This window comes from Rhipicephalus microplus, chromosome 3 (genome assembly GCF_043290135.1).
Source record: "Rhipicephalus microplus isolate Deutch F79 chromosome 3, USDA_Rmic, whole genome shotgun sequence".
NCBI lineage: Eukaryota > Metazoa > Arthropoda > Arachnida > Ixodida > Ixodidae > Rhipicephalus > Rhipicephalus microplus.
The window spans coordinates 102,626,921-102,647,200 of NC_134702.1; the positions used below are offsets into that span (position 1 = coordinate 102,626,921).

Here is a 20,280-nt window from a genome sequence, read left to right on the forward strand (position 1 = left end):
TATCTTTCGTCATCCATTGACGTTACGTAACACCAAAGTTGGTATATGCGGAGCTAGTGAAACGGCCACGAGTGCATCATGAAAGACCTATTATACTCCAATGTAGCGTTGACGCGCGCATGCTGGGCAAGGCGACGCTACGATATCAAAACGTGAGCACTTTGTTGTCTGACGCCAAGCGCGACCAGCAAGATCAGCGTCCATCGGCGTGGCCCGACGGCAAGGGGCACGAAATGTGACATGCTGCATTTCACGCCGATGCGTTACCAAAACAACACTGCGTCTCCCTCTTTTCGTGACGGAGGGACGCCAGACAAGCTGAAACGCGCATGCGCCAAAGCAACGCAACACGACACGCGCCTGCGAGTATATGGCAGGACCGGCGCTTGGCGCGGCAACGCCGGTGTGACGCGACAAAATGAACGCCGGCGAGCACGCGCACCGCGTCACGTCTAAATGTATTGGTGCCCTAACTGTGGCATGTAGTCATGTTCTCACATGACACGCATCTCATTGTGATCATGTTTTCACCAGTCGTCATCTGTTGACGTCACGTAATACCAAATTTGGCGTATGTGAAGCTAGCGAAACGGCCGTGAGCGCATAATGAGCGTGGCATTTAGTCATGTTGTTACATGACACACATGTCGCCATTATCATGTTTGGATGTGTCATTTACCTATGCCATCCATTGGCGTCACGCAATACCGAGTTTGGTACATGTGAAGCTAGCGAAACGGCCGCAAGCGCATCATGAGCGTAGCATGTAGTCACGTTGTGTCATGACACGCATCTCATGTTTTTCATGTTTGCACCAGTATCACTTTCGTCATCCATACACGTCCCGTAATACCAAATTTGGTATGAGTGAAGCTCGCGAAACGGCTGCCAGCGCATAATGAGCGTGGCATGTAGTCTTGTTGTTACATGACACGCATCTCAAGATTATCGTGTTTGCACCAGCCATATACCTTCGTCATCCATTCGCGTACCACAATACCAAATTTGGTATATCTGACACTAGCGGAATGGCCGCGAGCGCATCATGAGCGTGGCATGTAGTCAAGTTGTTACATGACTGCATGCCATGATTTTCATGTTAGAGTCCGTCGCTGGTGTTCGCCATGCAATCATGTCATACCGTACCAGTTTTGCAACATGCTATGCGAACGAAATCACCGCAAGAGCTGCAGGATCATGAAATGTAAAACACTACATTTATGACATCCATTTTCATGTTAAGCAGAATAAAAAATGTTCCTCGTACAGTCAGGTTATGCCATACCAAGATTGGTATTGATACCACTACCGAAACGTCCTAAAAGTCGTAGGCGGCTAGATGTATATATATATATATATATATATATATATATATATATATATATATATATATATATATATATATATATATATATATATATATATATATATATATATATATATATATATATATATATATATATATATATAGAAAGATAGATAGATAGACAGATAGATTGATAGATACGCTCAACGTCGCCTAAGTTCGCTAAGAAATGCTTCGCATATTATCGTCATCAACAGCCTGATTACCTCTTCTGCAGGACAAGGGCCTCTCTCATGTTCCGCATATAAAAGTGCGAAATGCTCATAAGCAGAACCTATAGACGTTTTTAGGCCAGTGGTTTGCTCATTCAAATATAGATGGCGCCACAACACGATAAAAGTCTCTTTAGCAGCGATTGCGTTTCTTCATCGCAACGCTTGCATCTCTTCTTCCTTTCTTGAGGACAAACGCTCGGCCAATATTCGCTGCGTCAGCAGTTAAAACATGCCTCTATTCGTTCTTTGAAGGGGTGGATTACATGCGTCGCCCCGCAATACCTGACGTACTCCGGTCGCTCTGTTCCTGCGGAAACGGCAACAATGTGTTTTCTTCCTAGTTTTCTTGCGGCGACCGGTTTGATGCTTGCATTCCTTGCCTGCAGTTCCGTGACGATAGCCCCTTCGGTTTCGCCGGAGCATGCGTAGTAGATGACTACTTTTGTTGAATTTTCTGGAAATTTAGCTGAAAATTTAGGGGCAACCTCTGTGAATTCATGTTTGGGAAAGGCATTCGAACACGTTGTCTTAGCCAGACTTCATGAACAAACAGAAGAACATCAACTATTTCCGCCAACCCTATTCGGCTTTAGGCAAGGTATGTCCACTGAATACATTATGTGGCTGATAAAAAAAAAGACATCATGTACCCAGGCATTCCCGGTTCCACCAGGATACTACAAGGATTAGATGTTCAAAAAGCTTTTGATCAGGTAACCTACAAGTAAGTCTTATCTAATCTCACTGAGATGAATTTGGGAGTGCGAACGTATAACTACATTACAGCCTTTCTCAAAGACAGAACTACCATCCTGCGATTTGATGAAACCCAAAGTCCAGTAATAAAACTCGGAGCACGAGGTACACCCAGGGCGCAGTGTTGTCACCCTTCTTGTTTCGTCACCCTTCAACTACAGAGCGGCCTTAGGATTACCCACTTGGGTTAGCAACGAGAAACTTTTGTAACTGGGTGTACATAACATCGTAAACGAAATTTTTGAAGCCCAACGAGCATCGCCATGGTAGAGACTATCCTGCACTCGACAAGGATATTACATTTTGAACGTCCTAAACTTAAAGCCACTAACTGGACCCACAGTGAGGCTTGAAACCGCATTAAACCAAATCTAACATAAAAGTCCTACCACTGATAAAAACGTGGGTAGTCTAAGAAAAGGACGTCCGCAGGAGCGGGCGGACGCATTAAAAAGCACTGGATAGCAAACCAGCAGCGTATGTGGACGCCAGTCACGCTGGCGGGATGAATTATGTTATTGCGGCGGTTGATGGCTATGGACGCACATTAGGGACAGAAACCATTCAGGCCGGCTCCACAACCGAGGCAGAAGAAACAGCAATTGCTATTCGAACTACCATTGAGGGCATGAAATTTATTATATCGGATTCGATGTCGCCTATCAAGGCATATGCTGCAGGGTATACAAATAGAACCGCACTTCAAAAGTTAGCATGACCTCAACAAGAAATCAAGCTCATTTGGCTTCCGGGCCACTGTGGGAACCCGGGAAATTAGGCCGCTTACCAGACAGCCAGAGGGAACATAAACCGGGCAGTGGTGCGGTACCAGGAATGAAATCCGAATGACCTGGCACTCAGCTACGGAGTCCGGCTCAGTCGTCACCGAAAACAAAGAGGCTTTATCCACCTCCAGATGAAGCATTAACCCGGGTCCAAGCGACTACACTGCGAAGGGCTCAGACTCTTTGCATACTCAGGCAGAGGAGGCTGGCCGCAATAGTGAAAAACGAAAAGCTACACAAGTGCATTTGCTGTGGCCTAGCACAGGCAGGACGAGACCACGTATTATGGGGTTGACCCAACAACTCTCCACCCGAGGAGCTCCTGCAGCCATCTCCCTCACCGGAAGCCTGGGAGAGGTCCTTAAGGAGCTCGAATTTGCATATACAGGCCAAGCTGGCGGACTGGTCTGCTAGTGGTGGCCCCTTGGGCCCCAACCTAGCCCCTTTCAAACTTGGTTTCCCCCATTTCTCTCCCCCTTTATGAATAATAAAGTTTATTCCTCCTCCTCCTCCTAACATGGCCGTATTTCTGCCATGTTCATATTTTTGCAGTGGCCTTCTGCAGCACTGCTCAATAACAGCTTCGCGTCGTCTGCTCGGCCTCCTTGTGACGTCTGCGCGCACACGAGTAAAAGCGAAGCCAACGCAACGGACACGCTGCGCAGACGACGCGACGCGGATGTTCAGCAGCGCTACAGAAGGCCACGTCAGAAAGTCGGCCACGGCATAGGCCACGGTCGGCCACGGTATACAGAGAACGTATACATGGCAGCACCTATGGGTGCGATTTCCATCCGCATCGATCTTATCATGCCGTCATCCTGCGCTGTGTGGCGCGTAAGTTCGCAGCTCACGCGTTTATTTGCTGTAGATTTACACCCTGAAGCTTCAAGAACAATGCATTCGTTGGCATTTTACAGTGTTTTCTAGATTCGTTTTGAAGCCTCGGAGACAAGGCTTAGCAGACATAGTAAGCACAGCTGATCTCCTTTACAAAAACAGTACATACCTAATGTATTCTTCCCAGCGTGATACGACATGAAGCGGTACGTAGCTTATTTTGCAATTCATTTATTTCTGTGACGCCAGTGGGCAAGTTGCAAGCGTAAGTTTAGATCGAAGCGGGTTGTCGCATCTGCATGCATGGAGGAAAAAGAAACCGAGGAGAGGCCCTATCCTATCCCAATGCATTGCGAGAAGTGTGGTGGAAGTGACGTCAAATTTATGTGGCAAACAAACCGGTAGGGGGGAAACAAAACAGCACACGCTCCACGGCGTGCTCTCAGCGCTGGTTCATTCTGCGCGGACGTATAGCCTGGCATAAACTTAACGAGTATTGTATGATTTGCAAGCAGTAAAATGTTGCGAGCGCACCTTTTCGCAACTGTTCGTTCGTGGCAGGCCCGAGCGCGGAGTGCTGAAATACTTCGTGGAGTGTTTTCGTGCGAAAGCACAGGAAGCACCAGTAGGTGTCTTAATCAAAATCATTCAGCCCCTGCATCATCGGATTCGAACTCAGCCGGCAGTGACTTACGCGTTCTACTCGCCATAAGGCCTTTTTTTTCTCTCTCTCTCTTAACCAGACTTTCCGATCTTCGGGCCGATTAGCAGTTCCTTGCTCGTATATAGTGACAGTGTGGCAATGTACGATTTCGAGAGCTTGCTTCGCAACTATTTCGTGTAATGCCGGCCAAGTACTTGACGTACTTGACGTCGGTAAGAAGGCAACACTGTATTGTATACGCGATCGTGCACGTAAAGTGTGTATTTTCAGGGAGCGCACTAAAATAACAAGCAGCGAGCGCACACCGTACAATGCACATTTAGTCCGATAACAAGAAAAGTTGATTGTCCTTCGGTATGAACGACACAACTTCTGAAAACGCGACACGATGCCTACAACACTAAAAGTGAAAGTTTGCTTGTGTTCTAGCTCAGTTGACGCAATGAGTAAGAACTAATGTAGCGTACAGCTGAGAGCTCCACATGCAAATATCATCCATTCTTGATCAAGAGTGAAGCGAGCATACGTGAAAAGTGCTACCAGGTACATCCGGCGGTGCACGCGATTCGCACTAAGTATACACTACAGCTGGGATCGCACAGCTTTTCTAAAACAGGCAAAAAAAGCAGCACTCATGCATCGACTCGCTTCCGGCAGATAACACCTACCTCTCAGCCGGCGCCACTTCGAAGGCGCTGCGGCGGCTGCTCACCGGCAACCGCGAAGTGTTTACCTTCTTTTCCGCTAGGAGGAAGTGCGGGTGTTTGTGATGTAGGGAGCCTTCATGTGTGCGCGTCTCCGCGTTTTAGGGTAGTGACAACCAACGTTACTAGATCCTGCAGGATCTAGTAACGTTGGTGACAACTCCGATCATGGTTGCTTACAACTGGCTAAAACAGCCCCCATACTTGACGGGCCACCATGTTGGTTCTGAGTGGTCGCTCATTTACATTGACGGCAACGTGGCTTTCAACGAGAAGAGGTTTTTTTTGTATAGCTAGTGCTGAAGGCTGAAGGGTTGTTTTCTGAAGTTAGCCGTGGTTTGGTAGAACAGGAAAGACATGTTCGTTACTCGAGTTTGTATAAAAAAACTCCCAAGCATTTCCCCGACGGTGAACATGGTTAAGTGCGAATACACGGGGTGATGCTATGAGGGGTATTTATTAATTCGGACTATTATATTTATTAATCACACTATGGTGCCTTTATGGTGTAATGGTTCCTGGGAATAACAATTTGATCACACGGGGGAGTTTACGTTAACTCACTGGCGAATGCCAACGGATTTTAACTTTACTCCCCCTAACGACCCGCTCTCGAAGGGAGACTGAGAGAGAAGGCGGGCGCGCGAGAGAGAAGGGTGCGCGCGCAGCTGCAGCGAGCGAGGAGAGCGGAGGAACGAGCGAAGGGGGAGGGGTATAAGGCGCGTTACTGACACAGATATCAGCGTCGCGTCCGTGGCTTATTCGGTAGAGCGTCGCGCTGCGGCCCGCCAAGTCCTCTTTCTTTTAAAGATAGAGAGAAGACTGCGGACGCCGCCGACGGCGGTGGATGGTTTGGGGTCGCTTATAAAGTGTATTCACACTTAAAACAGCGGCGAGCGCACGTACCATTGACGCATGCCCACGCTGGGCGCAGCGACGCTACGCTAGCGGAACGCGAGCCCTCTATATTCTCACTCTAGGCACGACCAGCGTCTGACGCCGGGCCCCGGCGGCAACCGGCTCGAAATGGGATATGCTCCATTTCGCGCCGACGACGTCCCCTAGACAGCACAGCGTCTGCTTAGCTTCGTGACGGAAGGACTCAGGACGCGCTCAAACGCGAATGCACCATAGCAACGCACCACGGCGTGCGCCTGCGAGTATATGCCAGGCAGATCGCTGCCTGGCATATACTACCCCGTGTATATACTACCCCGTGTATATACTACCCCGTGTATATACTACCCCGTGTATATACTACCCCGAGTTAACGTAAACTACCCCGTGTGATCTAATTGCGACTCTCAGGAACCATTACACTATAAAGGCACCATAGTGTGAATAATAAATATAATAGTGCGAATTAATAAATACCCCTCATAGCATCCCCCCGTGTATTCGCACTTAACCATGTTCATCCTCGGGGAAATGCTTGGGGGTTTTATTGCTAGCTTCATATAGGCCAAGTTTGCTATTACGGGACGTGAATGAACGATAAAGGTATGTGACACGTCCATACATGATAATCATGATATTCGTGTCGTGTAAAACATTACCACATGCTACGCTCATAGCGTGCTCGCGGCCGTTTCGCTAGCTGCACATATATTAAATTCGATATCTGGTGACGTGAATAGATAACGAAGGTAATTGAAAAGTCGAAACGTGATAATCATGACATGAAAGTCACGTACAACATCATTTACTTCCGCCTCGTATTGTTGCGCTGATTTTAAAGTTACATATCAAGCTTCCTCATTTGTGCTTCGCATATCAGCGATTCTCACTGGTTGTGGGATCTGCCAATTTTTTCTAATTTCGAAATGTAATTTCTACCTGACGTGGAAGCAAAACAATACGCACCATACAACCTTTTCCATCTTGAAAGGGCGTACCATTTGGTTGCATACAACCTTCATATGTCCTGGGCTGCGGGAAAGTGATATCACACTTACTTGCGGCAACGTCGCATAAAATAATTCAGAACATTCATGGATATAAATTTTATTCTCGGATGAAAAAACTAAAGATATGATGATCAAATTGCAGAAAACGTGTTTAACATATGTGCCGCTTGATGGAGCATTTTTACAGCACACAGTTTTTTTGTAGAACTTGTTGTACCCTACAAAAATTTACTTGCAAGCGTAATGTACGTCCCTCGGCATGTCACTGGACGACGGTTTCACATGGCTCCTTATTCCCCTAATTTACTTGTCATTTTGTCGAACGAACATGCTATAATGCTATGTCAAAAATGCATGTTGATTGCATTTCCAAGTCACGCATTTTTATTACTACGATGTTTAAGACCCAAGTAATTTTGAGTGATCTATATTCAAGGTTTTTGTAAAAGTTGGTAAAAAAGTCGTCTTAGATTTACGTCAATCATTATTTACCCATATATTCATGCATATGGGTTTTCGTCAGGACATCTGTGAAGTAAAGTATACGAACGATTGTCGGTTGTGTACATTTACCCTTTGTGCCGTCTAGTAGCGAGCCAGAGAACATTTCTATGACAAATTCTGTCAGAGTAATGCCCTCAACAGCCTTTCCATCAAATAAGTGCGCTCCGCAGCAGACACCTCAGGACTCGACCACGTCGTCAATGATTCCCGCTCACACTTCTATCCTCCGTATATTTTCGCGCATTGTATGGGGTACATTGACGTGTTTGTCCGTCATATTAACGCAATAGCGTTAAAGAGCTCGTTTCGCAGAAACAGCGGCGTCGGCATCGTTGGTTGTGGGCGGAAAGTCATCACCTTATGTGCGACCTAAAAATCGAGAACGATGCACAGTAAATTATTATATGATAAAAAATCGTACAGCACAGTGGGAACCGAACCACGCATGTTTGAATTTGCGTGGCAAGGCGATGTTCTACCACCCAGCCACTCAACTGCTTGTGGAAACAGTGAAAAGAACTTCATCTGCTTGATAATGCCGTGAAAGTAGCTTTCATGCTTCACAAACACACGCGTCCTCTATATATGCTTCACAATGCAATGTGAAATATTGCAGTAATAATGCGTAGTACAAGCGTACATTGCCAACGGGCGTCAGAATATGTGATTCAAGTTTTAAAGGTTCCAAGGTTTAAAGCTGGTAACCCACTGCAAAAAGCACACACGCTACTGAACCTATTCCTTGGTGGCCACGTATAGTGGGTGCATAGCCAATTTGAAGAGGTTTCATGAGCTAAGTGTTTTAAATACGCACTACAAACAGAATGTCGCTATCGCGTTCAAATTTTGAAACAAAGATTTGCTTCCCCTCAATTTTCGCCTTTATACGTTTTCTGCCTGTCACCATAAAAGGCCAAAGAACTAGTTAAGCTGCTATGTGAGGTTTCGTCAATCTCTGCCTTGCCTAGAGGCGAGGCCAATACCAACTTGAACATGTTGAAAAGTTCGTGAGTGTTTTGCAGAACAAGTACCAAACCACAAAATTACTTCCGCTACTAGCACATCATGGTATAACGGTTGTTTGCGCACAATGTTCATGCAAAAGAAGATTATGTTGTGACAAAGGCAAGATCGAGGTTTATTCAAACAGCTCCTCGTCAGCCAGACGATATAGCAGATGAGTACCACGCACCCACTCTACGTGTGCTCGTCGTCTTCATCTTCGGCGACCATCACACTGGTTCATGTCTATGTCACACCGTGACATCACCCTCTCACAATGGAAGTGCCGTGGCGGAGCTTTCTAAGGTGATGAAGAGCTAGCAGGGCAATATCGTTTCAGTGTATAAACGTGTACAATGCCCGTCTAGAGTGACGTGGTCGAAGAAGCTGAGTCCAGAGGTGTGATCTCATAATTGACGTCGTTAAGTTGGTAGAGTACTCTATAGGGGCCGTTGTAATGGGAGGGAAGCTTCTCGGATAAGGCAACTTACCGGCAAGGTGACGAAAGGAGTACCATAGATTCCGGTGGGAAGTGAACGTTTTGATGTCGGCTGTCATACGACCTTGTTGGTGTGCTTGCGACAAAGATAGTCGGTCATGGGCGACTTGTCGGGCTGTATGTGCTCGAACAATGTCGTCGATAGTGTATGTAGTAGACAAGGGTATGATTGAAAGGAGGAGGGTCTCAAATGGTAACACTGGATGGCGACCGACTAGCAAATGGAATGGTGAATAACCTGCTGTATCATGTCGTGAAGAAATATAAGCAAAAATTACAAATGGCAGTGCACTGTCCCAGTCGCAGTGATCCGTCGAAGCGTATATTAACAGCATCTGAGTAAGTGGTTGATTGAGACGCTCGGTCAATCATTCGTCTGGGGATGATAAGCTGTGGTAAGCTTGTGCTGAGTGGAGTAGATACGGAGAATGTCGTCGACGATACGTGAAAGGAAGTACCTTCCTCGGTTGGGGAGCAGCTGTCGAGGGGCGCCATGATGTAGAATCACGTCGTACAAAAGAAAGTCGGCGACGTCGGTGGCACAACTTGTCGGCAGTGCTCGAGTAATGAAAAAGCGTATGTGCCGACAGCAACTCATTTATTACCCGAGATGGACGCAGGAAAAGGAAGTATTAGGTCAATTCCAACACGGAAGAATGGCTTCCTAGGTATGTCAATGGGGTGTAAGTGGCCAGAAGGCTGTACTGAAGGACGCTTTCGTCGTCGGCAGTAGTCACATGAACAACGTAACGAACCGCAGTATGGTACATGCCAGTCCAGAAAAAAGCGACGTCGCACTCGATCGTATGTACGAGAGATACTAAGGTGACTGGTAGTTGGTACATCATGAAGTTGTTCCAGGACACTATTGCCTAGATAGCGGCGTAGCACAAGAAGTAGTTCCGGGCCATCAGCATTGAAGCTACGACGGTAAAGAATGTGGTCATGCAGCTCGAACAGTTCATACGACCTTCGAGCAGCTCCTGCTTCCTACAATGATCTTCAAGTGATTTTTTCAAGTGCGCGTTCAGCTTTGTTTGTGTCACATCAGTGAAAGTGCCAGGACTATTTTGATGCCAAAACCTGCTGCGTGAGTGGACTATTTTTACGTTTTATAACGGTTTTTTTTCCGGAGCCGGCCACCGATTGGGCTAAGCCTAACGAGGTAAGCCCATGCCGGTGCGATGCCAGCAACGTCGCCGTTCCCGGGTGCCCTTTTCGCTCTTCTCAGGGCCTATTTTTCGAAAAAAAAATTGAATATCTGGTGGTGGGGGAGGATATAACCCCCGAAGAGGTGACAGAAGACCGAGGTTGGCAGTCTGCAGGCGCCAGAAGTGCTGGCACGCGCTCGGCCGGCGCTAATCCTAATGGTGCTACTCTCAACGAGACGAAGTCGACAACGGCCGAGTCCCTGCGAGGCCACAACAGTGGCAATAACATCAAAGCTAGAATCATCCGCGCTGGCCGCATGCCCCAGCTCCCCAGGAAGGATACCAAGATTGTGATTCAGCCCCACGGAGGCCTCAATATTGTCAAGACCGGCTGCACCGTGCTGGCTGATGCAATCCTGGCGGCCACAAGCATCTGCGCCGAAGATTTTTGGGGCGACGCGCTATGCCCCAATGTGCAGCAGAATATTATGGTTGTCTGCACGCCTAGAAGGGAAAATGTCAACCACTACATCAAAGTTCGGCAGATCATCGTCATCGGCCGAACATATGAGGTCAGTGCCTACGAGGCCACCCCTTATTCCACGTGCAAGGGCGTGATCCGAGGTATTCCACTCGTTGACAGTCCGAATGATATTGACAAGATCGTAAATGAAAGAAATCCGCGCGCCCTGGCAGCCAAGCGCATAGGCAGCACCGGTACGGTAATCGTCGCCTTCGACGGTCATAGAGTCCCAAACTTTGAACGCTACGGCCCCACCCTTGTGCAATGTTCGCTTTATCGCAAGAAAATAGACATTTTCTACGCTTGTGGTCGGCTCTGTCACCATGCTGATGTGTGTCTCAGACCAGGCAACGTCGTATGTCTGGGCTGCGGGGCTTCAAATCCTGACGCACAACACAAGTGTAACCCCAAGTGCAGGCTGTGCGGTGGGCTACACCTCACGGCTGACAAGGACTGTAGGCAAAGATTCCAGATCCCGTATGTCGTGCGACGAAGGCGCTGGGAAAAGTCTCACGCCACCGATCAAGGCAGCCCACGGCACCACCATCAGCTCCCCCGGATGGGGAGGACTTCCAGCAGTCACGCGGTTTCGGGGGCCATTCCAGGCCACGTTCTCGGTCACATTCCAGGGGCCGTTGCTGGTCCAGGAGCCGCTCCTTTACAAGAGGAGGAGCACGGCGCTACAAATCTGGGAGCCACTCCAGGTCTCGATCCAGGTCTACTGGGAGTCAACAGCAGCCTAGTGGGGTGTCAGCGAGAAGCATGAAGTCGGGCTCTATAATCTGGACCAACACGATCCGAGTAAGGCCAGCTGAGGTACTGTCGGGGTCACTTCCAGAACACGCGGAGGGTGCGCGCGAGATTTCCCACCTGAAACGCGAGAACGCAGCGATGAGGGAAACCATAAACAGGCTTATGTCCGAAATTGCCTAGATTAAGAACGCGAGGAACCCACCACCGCAACCCGCCGCCGCATGTGTCACTGATACAATGCCCCTGCTCATGGAGGTTCACAGCACTGAAGCCGTAAACAGCAGCAGTGAGGGTTGAAGTGTTCCCAAGAAGAGGGCCGTCGCCTACGAACAGGAAGGTGTAGCGATTCGAGTCAGGCCTGAGCTTCGAGACACGCTATCCGCGCTCAGTGAAAGCTTCCACAAGCTTGGGGAGAATTTTTCCCAACTCCAGATCAGCCTGGCCGCGCACAACGACTGAATATCCAAGGTAGAGTCCTTTCTCGAAAGCATAGTGAAACCCGCTTTGACCTGAACTGCCGTCGTACAACCCCAGCCTGGCACTACGCGCCCCATCGTCCACGCTATTCTTAGCTAATCTGAGGGCAGCACCAGCCCACAAAAGCACCAAGATGGCCAAGCCAAGTGAGACGTTTTTCATTTGGCAATGGAACTGCAGGGGCTTCTCAGTAAAAAGACGTCCTTGCAACAGTACACTCGATGCTCTAGCGAAAAACCCCTCGTCATTCTGCTTCAGGAAAAATTAACCCCAAACGTCACACTTACTGGTTACCAGCCCGTCTCGCGTTATTCTGATGGCCGGGGCGTCTGCACCTTGGTCAGTAATAAGCTCACACACATCTCTCACGACCTCAAAATGACCACCAGCAGCGCCGATTAAGTCATGACCGAGATTCTGCCGCGCAGCTCGGACAGAAGCAGCATCTTTTTTCTCAATGTGTATAGTAGCCCTAAGGACCGGCGACAGCACTTCAGGGCCCTCATAAAGAAGGCTGTCAACTTGGCGGGTCCCAACCCCCTGGTTGTGGCGGGTGAATTTAATGCTCCGCACCACACTTGAGACTACCCGCACAATACCAGCAAGGGCGCGGAACTGTGGAATAACGCGACAGACATGGACCTGACTCTAATCACCGACACGGCCTTTCCCACTCGTGGGCACCTCATCCTGCAGAGACTCGACTCCCGACTTGACCTTCGTCGAGAATCTCTCCGATGTACAGTGGGCCAACTTGAACATTGACTTAGGTAGCGACCATTACGTCCTGGTGACGCAGTTCTTAGTGGTACGAAAGAGGGCACAGGAGTTTTCTTGGACAAACTGGGACCAGTTTGGCAAAGTCGGCCACGACCGACCCCTACCTGCTACCATGCCAAGCCACCAGCAGTGGATTAGTCAGCTCAGAGGGGATGTCATAAGTACCACGAAGAATATTAGTACTGATCTTCTGGTTGAAAAATTGGACAGCCGTCTTGCTCACCTGCTCGAGGCCAAGCAGTCACTTCTCGCCAGCTGGAAAGGCCAGCGCCTCAATCACAGGTTGCGCAAGAAAATCTCTGACCTAAACAAGACCATAGAGGAGCACTGCCACGTCCTCTCCAAGCAGCAGTGGGACGAGGTGTGCAACTCGGTAGATGGCCAGATGCGTAATGGCAAGACATTGAACCTGCTCAAGCACCTGCTCAACAAGACTAGCACCAAAACTAACCAGCGGATTGTACTAGCTCGAGCCATGCACGAAGCCAAGCAGTCCCCTTCAGAAGAGGAGGTTTTGAAGCAGCTGGTGCAAAAGTACCTACCTCCCTGTCGACTCGAACCCCGCAACAACGTACCCCAACTATTCGGGACCGGTCAACACTGAACTTGACGCCGAGATATGCCATGAAGAGGTTCGGCAGGCGCTCCACGGGCTCAATCAAAGGTCTGCGGCGGGCCCTGACAGCATAACTAATAAGACCCTGAGCAACCTGGACGACCGGTCAATCGACTACCTCACCGAATTCATCAACGAGTCATGGCAGAGCAGCGAGGTCCTTGACCCGTGGAAGGTCACACGCTCTGTGCTCATTCCCAAGCCGAGGAGGCCACCCAACCTGGACAACATGCGCCCCATTTCTTTCACATCCTGCGTGGGAAAGGTAGCCGAGCATGTGGTCCTCAATAGGTTGACTAGGTACCTTGAAGACAATGGGCTCTACCCGCACACCATGATTCGTTTTCGGGCCAAGCTTTCGACGCAAGATGCCATAAAGCTTCTCAAGCAACCAGTCATCGACTGCAACACTCGAGACATGCGGGCCATTCTCGGCCTCGACTTAGAGAAAGCGTTCGACAATGTTACTCACTCTTTCGTGTTGCGGTCGATGGCTGAGCCCGGCCTTTGAGTCAGATTCTACGAATATGTCAAATCATTCCTGTCCCGTAGGAGAGCCACCCTCAGACTGGGAGACCTTGTCCCCGAGGAGATGGAGCTGGGCTCGCGCGGCACGCCACATGGGTCTGTGATATCGCCCACCCTGTTCAACCTTGTCATGGTCGGGTTGTCCAAGAGGCTTTCATGTACCGAAGGCATTAACCACATAATTTACGTGGACGATAATACCATTTGGTGTACAGGTGGCAGCGACGGGCAAGTAGAGCGCTCCCTCCAGGAGGCCACAGACACCTCGGAAGATTACCTCCGTCTTAAGACAAACTTGGTTTAATGGGTTCGTTATGTCGACTAGCCAAGCAGCAGCTCAGATAGATCGTCTTTGTCTTCTTTCACTCCTGGATCTCACCCAAGCATATCATGTGGCAATAGTCCCCCCTTTGAAAGCATCAACTCGATGCTTGTAAAAAAAATTAAGGCATACACATGCAAATATAGAGAACCAAAAAAGGGAGAGTACCAGAACACGCAGCGCAATTGAGGAAATTTCGCCTATGCTTGCGCCAAGCGCAAAAAGAAAAGGCATAAAAACACAGGAGAACACGAACAGCAGCAGCAGCGCAATGTCACGGCATGTCGCAACACGTGAACCACAAGGGCTACTGTGTGAAGTAGGGCTTCAGCCTAACGACATGCACGGTTTCGGTCCGAAGCTGTCGACGAGAAGACGCTGCGCCGTCCTGAAATACCTCGTAGGTAAGATCTGTGACACGTCTAAGAACCTTGTATGGTCCAAAATAACGGCTTAGGAGTTTTTCGAATAAGCTCTGTCGCCGAACAGGGATCCACACCCACACTTGGTCCCCAGAATGGTAGGTGACGTTTCGATGGCGGAGGTTGTAACGTCGTGCGTCTGCATCTCGTTGGTTACTGGTGTTTATGCGAGCTAGCTGACGAGCTTCTTCGGTGTATTGAGTGTATTGCTCAGCATCTGGAGCGAGTTCATTGCTTTGGTCACACGGAAGCATAGCATCCAGCACGGTTCGCACGTTGCGTCCGTAAACAAGTCGAAAGGCGGAAATCGCGTTGTTTCTTGCGTTGCCGTGTTGTATGCAAACGTGATGTATGGAAGAATCTCGTCCCAGGTTTTGTGTGGTAGGTCAACGTACATTGACAGCATGTTCGCTATGGTCTTGTTAAGCCTCTCTGTCAGTCCATTTGATTGCGGGTGATAAGCCGTCATTTTCGATTACTTGTGCAGCTTAATTAAAAAATGTCCTCCATCATTCGTGCTGTAAATGACGTCCCTCTGTCCGTAATCGCGCATGACCGGGCACCATGCCGTTGGAAAATTTGGTGCACAAAGAACTGTGCAACTTCAAAGGATGTGCCACAGGGTAACGATTTTGTTTCAGCATAACGAGTAAGATAATCTTTCGCAACTATAATCCATTTGTTCCCAGAGGACGACAAAGGAAGGGGTCTGAGAAGGTCCATTCCCACGTGGTCAAACGGTGTCCGTGGTATTGCGATCGGCTGTAGCAGGCCCGCGGGTCTCACAGGCGGAGTCTTGGGACGCTGGCACTCACGGCAGCCTTTCACACATCGATGTACACAAGTTGATAGTCGCGGCCAGTAATACCGTTGGCGTACTCCGGCGAGAGTTCGCGAATAGCCCAAATGTCTTGACGTGAGCTCATCATGGCACGCAAGGAGGATCTCATCACGCATGTCGGTAGGAACAACGAGTAGGAAGGCTTTGTCGCTACCACGGGCGTTTTTCTTGTAAAGAATGCCTCTTCTTAGACAAAAAGGCTTTGTCGCTACCACGGGCGTTTTTCACGAGTAATCTGTTGAGGAACCTGAGAGTTCCGACCTTTCAGGGAATCAATAGCTGGGCATAATTCGTCGTCTGCCCACTGTTTTGACATAAATTTGGAATCACTGACTGCGCCGAGAAAGTCATCTTCATCCTCGGAGCCCCTGACAGCGCGCCCCACAGGCGCTCGAGAAAGCGCGTTGGCATCTTCGTGTTTGCGCCCTGACCTGTACACAATCGTAATATCGAACTTCTTCAAACGTAAAACTCCTCCGAGCGAGACGGCCGAGTGTATCTCTGAGATTTGCCAGCCAGCAGAGCGAGTAGTGGTCAGTCACTACTTTTAAAGGGCGACCGTAGAGATAAGGCCAAAAATTGGTCGTCGCCCACACGACTGCAAGGCATTCTTTTTCCGATGTAGAATAGTTGGTCTCGGCTCAAGAAAGAGTACGACTGGCGTAAGCTATTACATGTTCAACGCCACCGTGTCATTGTACAAGGACAGGGCTAAGTCCGACGTTGCTGGCATCTGTATGAATTTATGTAGCAGCATCCTCATCAAAATGGGCAAGAACAGGGGCTGCTTGCATTCTCTGCCGTAGCTCTGCGAACGCTGCATCTTGTTCTGCGCTCCAAGTAAAGGGCACGTCATCTCGGGTGAGTCGCGTAAGAGGTTCAGCTATCTTCGAGAACTTGGCGATAAATCGGCGATAATACAGGCACAAGCCGAGAAAACGGCGTACTGCTCTTTTATCTGATGGAACAGGAAAGGCGGCGACAGCAGCAGTTTTGTCTGGATCAGGTCGCACTCCATCCGCACTAATGACATGTCTCAGAAATTTCAGCTCTTCATAGCCGAAATGGCAATTTTGGGGTTTAAGCGTGAGTTTAGCTGTGCGAATGGCTTCCAGAACCTTTTTCAGACGCTTCAGATGTTCTTCGAAGCTCTCGGAAAAGATGACCACATCATCGAGGTAGACAAGGCAGCTTTGCCGCTTCAAGCCAGCGCGAACTGTGTCCATCATCCTCTGAAAAATGGCTGGGGCAGAAGAGAGGCCGAAGGGAAGAACTCAGAATTCGTAAAGTCCGTCTAGAGTCACAAACGCGGTTTTTTCTCGGTCTCGTTCATCCACTTCAATTTGCCAATAGCCACACTTCAGATCGATGGACGAAAAATACTTCGCGCGTCGTAATCTGTCGAGAGAGTCGTCGACCCGTGGAAGCGGGTAAACGTCTTTTTTCGTGACGCTATTAACTTCCTGTAGTCAATACAAAATAGTAGCGTTCCGTCTTTTTTCTTCACTAGATTGACTGGCGAGGACCATGGGCTGCTGGATGGTTCAATAATGCCGTCATCGAGCATATTTTTTACTTGTGTGTGAATAGACGCACGTTCTTTGGAAGAAACGCGATAAGGCTGCTGCCGGATGGGGCGGACGTCATCGTCGGTAATAATTTGATGCTTGGCGAGGTGTATTTGACGGACTTAGGAAGAAGAGGCGAAGCAAGACCGAAACTCCCTTAAAAGGGAATGAAGTGCAGCCTTTCTCTTGTCTGACAGCGTCGAATTAATTTCGATGGGGTCTAGAAATTTCTCATCCTCATGCGTTTCCTCGGACGCGAAGCACTAAGTGACGTCGGCAACAGGGTCTCCATAGGCTACGGTGGTTCCGCCGAAAAGATGCCGGTGCTCGTAGTTGAAGTTCGTAACTAGTATTTGCGACTGCCCATTACGGACACGCACAACACTTCGGGCGGCACATACACCTTGGAGTAGCAGAAGTGATAGGTTGCTTTCAGCCACCACGTCATCGTCCCGGAGGTCTTCACAAGTGACTTCGATGGGAACAGTCGCTCGAGGCGGCCGCGTCACACTGTAGTCAGCAACACGCAGTGCAGGTCTACGGCAATTATCCGCGTCTCGATCTGTTGCGCCTTGAGTCGAGAAGGTCACGATGCACTCACGAAGATTTATGATCGCACCGTATTCCTGAAGAAAGTCCATGCGGATAATCAACTGACGTGAACAGTCGCGCAGAACGAGGAAGCTGAGCACAACAAACGTTGACGCACGAATTTTAACTCTCGCCGTACAGTGACCCAGCGGTGTTACAAAGTGTCCTCCAGCAGTTCGAATTCGCGTTCCATTCCATGGCGTATTCACTATTCTGAGATATTTTGCCAGCCTCCCACTGATAATCAAATAGTGTGCACCAGTTGCTATCAATGCATTGACCTGAAAACCGTCAATCAGCACAGGTATGTCAAGTGACACGCGGTACTGAGATTACTCTCTGATGAAATGTCTCCCGTGTTGCGTGCAAGCGTCGATGGGAGGTCTTCCCCACTTTGAGTCCCAGCGACCTTGCTCCCGAAGGCCGCTGCCTTCAGCTTTCCCGACAAGGGCTCGGAGAGCGTTCCCGTGCCATCACCTCGAAACGTGACCCAGTGGCTGCGGGTCTCCTCGGAGATGGTGACCGCGATTGCCATCGTGTAAAGGGTGCACGCTGTTGCGCGAGATACTCTTCGATATACATCGGCTTTCGACCAATTTGAGGACAAGGTGAATTGACGGAAAATCCACGCAGGCCAAGTTGACGGTATGGGCATTCGCGGTAAATATGACCAACCTCACCGCAATGATAGCAGAGTGGTCGTCTGTCCGGCGTACGCCACAGTTCAGACTTGCGCGTCGGTGCATGGCGACCATCGATGTCCAAACCAGGGTGCGCTGACTGAATCGCGACTGACAGCATCATTGTCTGGATCGGAACGTATGGCATTGCCTGGATCGGGACGTATGGCATTGTCTGGATCAGGACGTGTGGCACTGTGTGAATAGGAACGTGCGGCACTGTCCGGATCGGGACGTGCGGCACTGCCTGGGTCGGGACTCCTTGACCAGAAACAGGCATGGCAGATCGCAAGGCTTCCGCGTACGTACGATGGCGACTGTCAGTAGACACAGAAGCCGTTCCGGATCAACCGACATCGGCGGAAAACGATGGGCGTGCAACACCTGCTGGTACTCGTCAAGAATGACACTGGTGATAGAAGCAACATCGATTTGCCTTGTCCCATACATCTTTTCCATTTCTTCCCGGACGACAGATCGGATGACCTCGCGAATCCATTCGGAGCTCTTGCTCCTAGGGGTGGCGAAAATTTCGGGAGTTGAGGCAGCATTCACTTGGCGGTGAAACAGGGCAGACCATTGGTGCAGTACTTGCTCCATTGTTGCCGCTTCAGTAAGGAACTCAGCAACACTCTTGGGAGGACTACGCACCAAACCAGCAAAAAGTTGTTCCTTCACACCATGAATAAGGTGACGCAACTTTTTTTTCTGTCATAGCAGGATCCGCTCGCTTGAAAAACCATGTCATGTCCTCGACATACATCGAGACGGTCTCGTTTGGCATCTGGATGCGTGATTGTAGTGCACGCTCCGCCCGTTCGCGGCGGTTGGGGCTCCTAAAAGGTCTCCAGAAGGCAACGCTGGAACTCACGCCAAGATGTCAGAACATCATCCCTGTTCAAAAACCACGTCTTGGCACCGTCTATTAGGCAAGTGTACACGTTCCGGAGCTTCGCGACATCAGCCCAGTAATTTATCGCTGCGACACGTTCAAACTCACTCATCCAGTGATCATTTTCATGCTACTCTCCGTGAAAGGGGCTAGGCATAAGTGGGTTCTGGACGGTGCAGTAGATCGGCGTGGAAGGTGTCGGAGCTTGTACGGGATCTTGTGTAGAAGTCATAGTCGCTGCGCCAGTGGTTGGTGTCTCAGGTGGTAGGCCTCGTTGGCGGCGGCTTACTCTGTGAACAGGAGTGTCCACGGGTGCAGGGCTTGTGTTCCGGCTGCTGGGTTGGGTCTTGGGCATCGGGTGGATCGTGAGACGTTGTACCCAGCAACTCCACAAGTCTTGTCACGTTTCTTAAGACCAACTTGATTTAATGGGTTCGTTCAGTCGACTAGCCAAGCAGCAGCTCAGATAGATCATCTTTGTCTTCTTTTACTCCTGGATCTCACCCAAGCATATCATGTGGCAATACGTTGGAGGAGATTGCCGAAGCGCAGGAGTGGGCCCAGCTCGCACGCCTTTCGAGCTCCCAGACCGGCAGACATACACTCCGAGAGCTCGGTCACTCTCCGGCTGAAGTGGACGAGAAGATGAGACAGGTGCCCCGTGAGATGCGCGACCTCATCACCGTGGCACCGATACCGAGGAATGTCCATCCCGAGCACAATCGTGGTGAGCGACGGGCTAGAGCTGCCACTCTTGTCAAGCAGGTTCACAGTGAGGAGCGCGGCGCCAGCTTTGTCGTCGCGGCAGCGTACCGTGGGAGCCGCGCCTTCTCCGCAGTCGTCGTCGACTCCAAACAGCAAGTCACCAACTGCGCATCGGTTCACACTGACAAT

At 49.6% G+C, this 20,280-nt stretch overlaps 1 long non-coding RNA gene across 1 annotated transcript in view; it reads right to left on the reverse strand.

The window, feature by feature from the left end:
- LOC142803270 (uncharacterized) overlaps positions 1-20,280 on the reverse strand; it is a 181,646-nt gene that overhangs the window by 52,127 nt on the left and 109,239 nt on the right. The window contains exon 4 of the long non-coding RNA XR_012894036.1: positions 7,194-7,259. This is a non-coding gene — a long non-coding RNA (uncharacterized LOC142803270). The remainder of the gene's footprint in view (positions 1-7,193; positions 7,260-20,280) is intronic.